Here is a 7,386-nt window from a genome sequence, read left to right as displayed (position 1 = left end):
CTTGGCATAGCCTGGGGAGGCAGCAGCGGTTGGAGGGGGGCACAGGAATAGCGACACACAAATCATCTCTCAGTCCCCATGTTTGCCAAGTGCTGGAAACCAGCCCGTGCAATCAGAGGGTTTTTTTTCCTTGGCTGAATTTGCAGGCGATTGCTTGGTGGCAGGAGGAGGGGAGAGGAAGAGGAGAGTGGGGCTTGGGGAGGCATGCATGGAAACGTAGGATGCAGAACAAATTTCTTCCTGTAGGAAACAGTTGCTGCTCTATGAGGCTGTGCCCCCTGTGCAGCAGAGCAGGGAGGGGAAGAAAGAACTCTGTACCCTAAACTAGATAAATAGACAAGAAACTCAGGATAGACAAACAGATTATCATCAGTTTGATTTATTTTTTACAGCATACCATTCAGGTCTGTACACACGAGGGAGATGCAGCTCCTGCCACAAAAAGCTAATAAACTAAATCAACGAATAAGACTGATGATGCTGCAAGTGAGCAGAAATCCAATGTTTTATTTATGGAAGAGAAGTAAGGAGATTTAGTTCCAGAGTAAGATGAATTTAATGAATTTAATGAATCATCACAAAGCAGTGCATCTATTTTCTTTTTTTTTTAACTACTGTATTACACTATCGTCAGTTGATTAAAGCCCTTCTCCTCCGATGGATCAGTCTTTGCTTACCTTTCCAGCCACACACCCTCGGAGCACTCATCCGTTTCATCTGCATTGTGTTGGTACAGCACCGTGGCAAACTACCTTTAATTCAAAACCCAGTTTCTCTTCCCTTACCCAGAGTCACTCTTTACTCCTAACGTTTTTCAACAGAGACTGAGACCTCCTGTGGAGAAAGGGTCTTTGTTTAGGGAAAAAAGGGCCTGTCCTCAGTGAAGTTACCAGACTATTCTTAACTCTTTCAACATTAAAACTATTAATTAAAATATTTAAAGATGGCTGTGTTCTCATGCAAAATCAGCACGGATTTGTCCTGCTGCTATCTTCCCAAGTACACACCATCAGTCACAGGCTTTCAACCATCTCTGGAGCTAGCTGGAGATTTTTTAGGCATAAGGAGCAAATGCTTCAGATGAGCTTTTTTTGCTCCCATTTTGCCTCTTTCTGTCATTGAGGCCCGTTTCCAAGCTTTGTGGCACCTTCCTTTACTTGCTTGCTATTTCAGAGCCCCTGGGATTAAGAGGACGCTCATGCAAGATGTAAAAATTGCAGATTATGATCATGGAGTAGTATAGAAAACACACGCAGACCTTCACGTGTACATGTGCATGCACAAAGAGCCGGGTATAAAAACTTCATGTATAAATGCTTATGCCTATGAACGGATGCATAAATATATACACGTATGACCATACATGCATGTATGTGTTTAGGTATATAATATGTATGTGTGCACATATATACAGACACAAAACTCTTCTCCATGCATACTTTTCATGGATGTGTTTATATATGCATGGATTTAGATGAGTGCCACTATGTATAAATACTATTCACTAATATCCTCATGTGCTTATATGCACACAGGTATGTTTGCTCCCAAAATATATAGAACAGCTACAGCCATACATTGACAACTGTTAAGGAACAAAGTGAGATAGAATCATAACATTTAGGAGATTTTATCTACAGCCCTGTCTACGATGGGGTTTCTCCTGTTGCTCTGGCATCAGTACAAGGATCTACTGGTGCAGACAGTACTTGCTTGCTGTGAATAGGGATCATTCAGAGCCCTCTGTAAATAAAGTCTCTATGGCTGTTCTTGCTGAGGAAAATATAAAGTTTCTCGGTGTCATTTTGCTGTTAATTAGCAAAGAAAGAAAAATATATTTCAGGTGAATATTTTTCACTAGCAGAGGTTGTGGCACACAAGCAACACTAAAGCTTTGAAAATAAGGTGAGAGGCAAAGGAGTGCTGGATACTATAGGTCTGCATTTATACCTCTGTAAAAGCAATGTTTACTTTTAAAATATGAAACATATTTTTTCCCCAGGCCTCTGAAAATGAAAACACTGAATTCAATATTTCAAGAGGAAAATATGCATTTAAAGCTCTTCCTGAGCCTGCTTGCAACGTAAACAGTCAAACCATTAATGGCTTATGCTGGCTACAGAGCAGCCCTGCCATTCTGTAGAGCCGCTTCACGTGTAGCTTGTAGGCTTCACGTGTCCTGGCACAAGGAAGGTCTGCCTCCCCCTCCAAGGCATTCATGTCCATGTCTCCTTAGTAAAAAAAGTGCTTTTAAATACCTGCTTCCCTCTTTCCTCCCACTTCTGGATGGTCAGCAGAAGATCCTGGTCCCTTGCTCCTCCTGAAATCAAATGCTTCAGACTGATGGGAAATTGTTGTGCATAGCCAGGGAGGTTTTTTCTCCAAACAATGGTCCCATTGAATTATTATCTGAGTGCAGATGGAGAAGAAAAGGTATGTAGATGCTTTGTATCAAGGCAAAGAAGGTGCCAGGGGAAGACAACACCTGAACCCATATGGGTTTTTCTGACTTGGGTTTGCACCCTGGTCCCTTGCTGTCCACATCTCTGTTCAGATTATGACTGTTGCATCATTCTCAGGCTGGACAAGACAAATATATATTTTTTTTTGAGAAATCTCCAGTACAAAGTGGGATTATCTGCTGTGCTGATACCAGCACTATGGGTAAAAGCATGTTGCTGAGCGTGCTACATGGCTGCAGCCTCAGCGCTCCTACCAGTGGGTGGGCAGAGGGGCTGGAGCTGCTGGGGCCATCTTGTCCCCACTGGTGTGAGACCATACTTGCTGATGCCCATTGTTGGATTGCCAGCTCAGATGGATGAGCTTGGCTGAACTGAGCTTGGCTGTACTAAGCTTGTCTGCAGTGTTTGGATGTCACAGCATGGATGAGCCATGTTTAATACCATGGCAGTGTGAAGCTCACTGTTGGAGTGCTTAAACTGCTGGGAGACTTCAGCTGGAAAATAATATTGTAAGTGTTTAATGGGGCTGGAGAGCCTTGGCACTGCCCTACCAACTGACACAGCCTCAATCCAGCCAAGGCTGCTACCTACAGGTGAATGAGACTGCATTAAAATAAATGCCTTTCCATAGGCAGTAAGGTCCAGCAGAAGGCTCTAGTGGGAAGTCAGGACACGCAGCTCGTCCTCCCCAACATGACCAGTCAAGGAAGCATCATCCTCTGCTCCCAGGCAAGAGTGAGGTTTTCCTTTGCTGGCTGGTGACTGGAAGCTCTGTGTGATGCCCCATGCTTACTACTGCAATGCTCACTGTGCTGCATTCTCCTTTGAATCCATTCTTGTTTTTCTAAGAGCTTTTTCCTGGTTTGTAAAATACCACTCTGATGGGGGCCTTCATTTTTTTGACTGTCAAATCTGCCAGCTTTGGGATGGGCCAGGAAAGAACAAAGCCCAGTTTAAGAATAAGCACTATAAGTACTAAAGAGCAAGTGCATACTGGTACAGGCAGCATTGCAGCTGGGAGAGGTGGGAACTTCTCATTTGTTATAAGACAAGCAAGTCTGATAGCATAAACTGTATAAATGCAGATTCTTTCTCTATTCCTACATGTGTAACATTTCACAGGAACATAGATCAGATGGGAAAAGCCCCCCAAAAATGACATTTTAGTTTCAATAATGGCAGACATGCTTTTTTTTGATTTGGCATTTTACTTTTTCAGTTTGTTTTGCTCAAGTTTTATTTTAAAGCAGTGTTTTAGTTTTGTATTTACATATTTCCAATAAACATACCATTACTACATTTAATATCTTAGTAAAAATTTCACTCTGTAACAAGCCAAAATGAGAAAATCACAATGAATCAGTCCCTGAGGAGTTTCCATGCAAATGACCCAGAAGAATGTGAAGGTTTTCTGTGGGATAAAAGGACATCAGACTTCAGGGATTTCAAGACATTTCCAAACTTCAAATAGAGTCCAAGCAGAAGGCATTTAAAATATTGGGGGTTTCTTTTTTATTTAAAAAAAAAAGAAAAAAAAAAGAAAAAAAAAAAAGAAAAAGCACAGTGTTTGTAGCCCTGGCCCGTATATACTTCTTAGAAGGGATCTGGAGATGCAGCTAAGTCATGCTAGTTGAAGCAGCAGGGCAAGAAGAGGGTTGGGAAGGGAAAAGAAGCCAAATCCAGGTAGTTTACTGTTGATTTTTATTTCATTCTAAACAAACCTGTTAGTTGTACTAAACACAGCTTTCTTGCCCTCCAGCCACCACAAAACTCCAAGGTTTAGCAAAATGCTCAGTAATTTTTTTGGCTTTTTCAGGCTTTCTTTTATGTTCCCAGGTGAGTGTTTCTGAGCTGGATTCACAGCCTCCATTTTTCATATACTCAGAGAAACGGTGGCAAAAGCTGCCATTTAGTCAAAGCTCCAATTCTTGTATTTTATCCCCATGGTGTTTCTATTTCAGTTTGTTTCAGGGACTAGAGGAGTCCCTCCCAGCCTGCTTCGTTACCTGAAAGGATATTTACTGCACTGCCACTGTATTGCAAAAGTGATATTTACAGCAGTGGGATCAGGGAAAAGCATAAAACAAATGGTTTAAAGGGTGAAAGACTGGGGAGAAATGAATGGTTTTAAATATAACCCTTTTGATAACTCAGGTTCAAAAGAACTGCTGTTTATCCTTTAAGCTGCAAATGGCTGGCAAATATCCTTGTGCTCTGATACTGTAAATAGTAAATGCTGTTTATGGCTAGTCAATGTTTATGTATTTTATGGGTCACATTTATTTCAGAGGGATAATTTTTTATTTGCTGTGTTAACCTTGCCCACATCTTCCCCCTGGGACCAAGTTGCCTCCTGGGCTCTGTTCCTGGCTCTCCCGCTGACCACCTGCAAAACTTTGGGCAGCTCGTGTCCTCCCTCTGTGCCTTGACTTCTCCAGCTGGACAGTGCCACCGACAGCACTGACCTGGCCCAGAAGTCCCTAAGGGTATCTCTGTCCTACTAAATGGCTTGAATGAAACAGTACTGTAAGACTTACTTGCAAAGATGAAGGTCACCGTGCGGGCAGCTCTTTATCTCTAAGGTGAATGAGCCAAGATACCGGCTGGGTCAAGCCAAGCTGTACAAGAAGACATCCTACCAAGGTAGGAAGATGTGGGAATACAGATCATCCAAGAAGAGCAACATCCTTGCAAAATAACTTTCATGAACAGAAATGTTACAAAAATCCTGTGGGCAGACACATGGATGAGAGGGATCCTCAGCTGGAGTCCATGGGGGAGGTTGGCCTGACGGATGAACGCACAGACAGAAAGCCAACAGCAGCAAAAGAATTTGGACTGATGCATGACCACAGTGCCAGTTTCTGTCATTCTGGGCCTACCACTAGGGACAGCAGTTGCAGCAACTTCATTCAACTGATACAAGTGAGTAATTATCTTAATGAACTGTCTGCAGGCAAGCTGAAGTGAAGCCTGGTTTTTTTTTATGTTTGATTTATGCAGTTATAAAGGTACCTGTCCCAGGCACTAGGGTCTGAATCCTGGAAGGTTTATAGGTGTCATTCAAATCAGCAGGAACCAAGGCAGCAAGAAAACCAAGAAGGGCAGTGAGGTCCCTGTGGTGCAGGACAGTCTGCAGTGACAGACTCCTGGAGAAATGCTACATATCCATCACCCGGGATTCCCTCTGCCGCTACAGGGCAGTCAGCGCACTGGCTTACATCAACTCTAGGGGATACCAGGGAATGCTGCCAAGCTGCTGTCTTTGCCGTCTTCAAGGTCTATTTATACCCACTCACGGGCATCAGAATACCCTTGAGATAGGAGAGACCTTTCCATCACAGTGGGCGCTATGAGTTGACCTGCCTGGGTTTGAGCACAGCTGTTCGTATTGCATTATGCATTATTTTTGCCAAGTCACTAGCAGCTCCATCGTGCTTCTGGATGCCATTTCAAGGTCTGATAGAAGTCAGCACCAGAAAAATGCTTCTGACACTCTGCAGGCTTTACTGACACTGTATTTTCTGCCATCTTTGGTGCTGTTTAACATCCAGGAGGATTTGTAGAATCCAAAGTTTTACTGAGTTTTGACGTCAAAGAGCCTCTCACAAAATTGTGTGGCCTGAATTTATTGCTGGAGCAACCTGTGCTGGTTACCTTCACCAGAAATCATGTCCCATCAGTGGACAGGTTGATGAAATGTTTACCTAAAAGGCTGTGAGAGGCGCGTGGGAGCACTGCCGGTACATGACTGGTGTTTGCAGCATTGTCTCATTGGGAGCAGCCAAAGGCTGAGGGAAGAAGCCTTGAGGAGGTCTGTCTGGTGCCAATAAAACAAAACACTTCTGCAGTGGCATAGAATATAACTCCAGCCATGAGGACTACCTGCCAGTCTCTAGGGTCTTGCTTAGACCTTTAGTAGCTCTCTTGCAGTCTTGGGAACTGAGCCTGGTTTTGAGAGCAGACCAGAATCTTCATCACACATTCTGCAGTGTCCCTCCCTCCTCTGACTGGCTTCATGATATTCCATGAATTCTTTTCCTTTCCTTCATACCTCAATTTCCCTTTCTGTGGAACAGGGAGACCAGTGTTTGCTTGTTTCTTTTTCAGAGCAGAGAGAGGTATGTCTCCTCCACTTGAAAGCCCTGGCACCAGGATGGCTAAAAAAGAACAAGGCACCAAACAAAGCAGAAACTCTGAAGCAACACACAGACACTCAAAGCAAAAAGCCTTTTTTTCCACTGGAGCTTTTGCTCTGTGTCAGATGGGGGAGAAAAGGCACAGTCAGTCAGGTAATCTAATGGCCATCTCTGGAGCCCTGGAGCACCTCCACCACCATGAGATGCTGCTGCTAAGGTGGTCAGGTCCCTCTAACATATCTGTTCTGCCAGTGCTGAGATCATCAGCTCAATCTACTTTCTATGTCAAAGAATTGCTGCTCATCTCTGCTGCATTGGGAAAGAGCAGCAATGTATGCAGCAGCATTAAGCATACGTGTGAACTAGTTCTCAGCCTGCGCTGGAGAGACTTACATTAGTAAATCAGTTTAGAGAAGAAAAAACAGTATAACAGTGGCATATTACAAAGAGTCTTTATCAGTCTCAAAACCAGCATTGATAGCATCACTGTCTGACTTACTAACAGGCTTGGGACAGCTTGTGTTCAGTTTGTGTTGGCTAAATTATCTAACATTTCAGCAAACCAAACCCACTTCCCGTCTAGGACTCAGCCCCTGACCTGGCAGGAAGCTCACAATAAATCTATACATTTTATCAGATTTCAGGGGGGATGTGAGCCAGACATTCACAAGGAACTATTCTGAGCTCTGGAGAGAAAACACTGCGTGAAGCAGAAGGGTCTTCTGGCTTGCTAAGAGCCTTGAAACATCAGGATCATTTAGAAGATCAGGTGTGTGCCCAAAGGC

The sequence above is a fragment of the Falco punctatus genome (genome assembly GCF_963210335.1).
Source record: "Falco punctatus genome assembly, chromosome: 3".
Lineage (NCBI taxonomy): Eukaryota > Metazoa > Chordata > Aves > Falconiformes > Falconidae > Falco > Falco punctatus.
The sequence above is the reverse complement of the archived record's forward strand: the minus strand, read 5'-3'. Positions refer to the sequence as shown.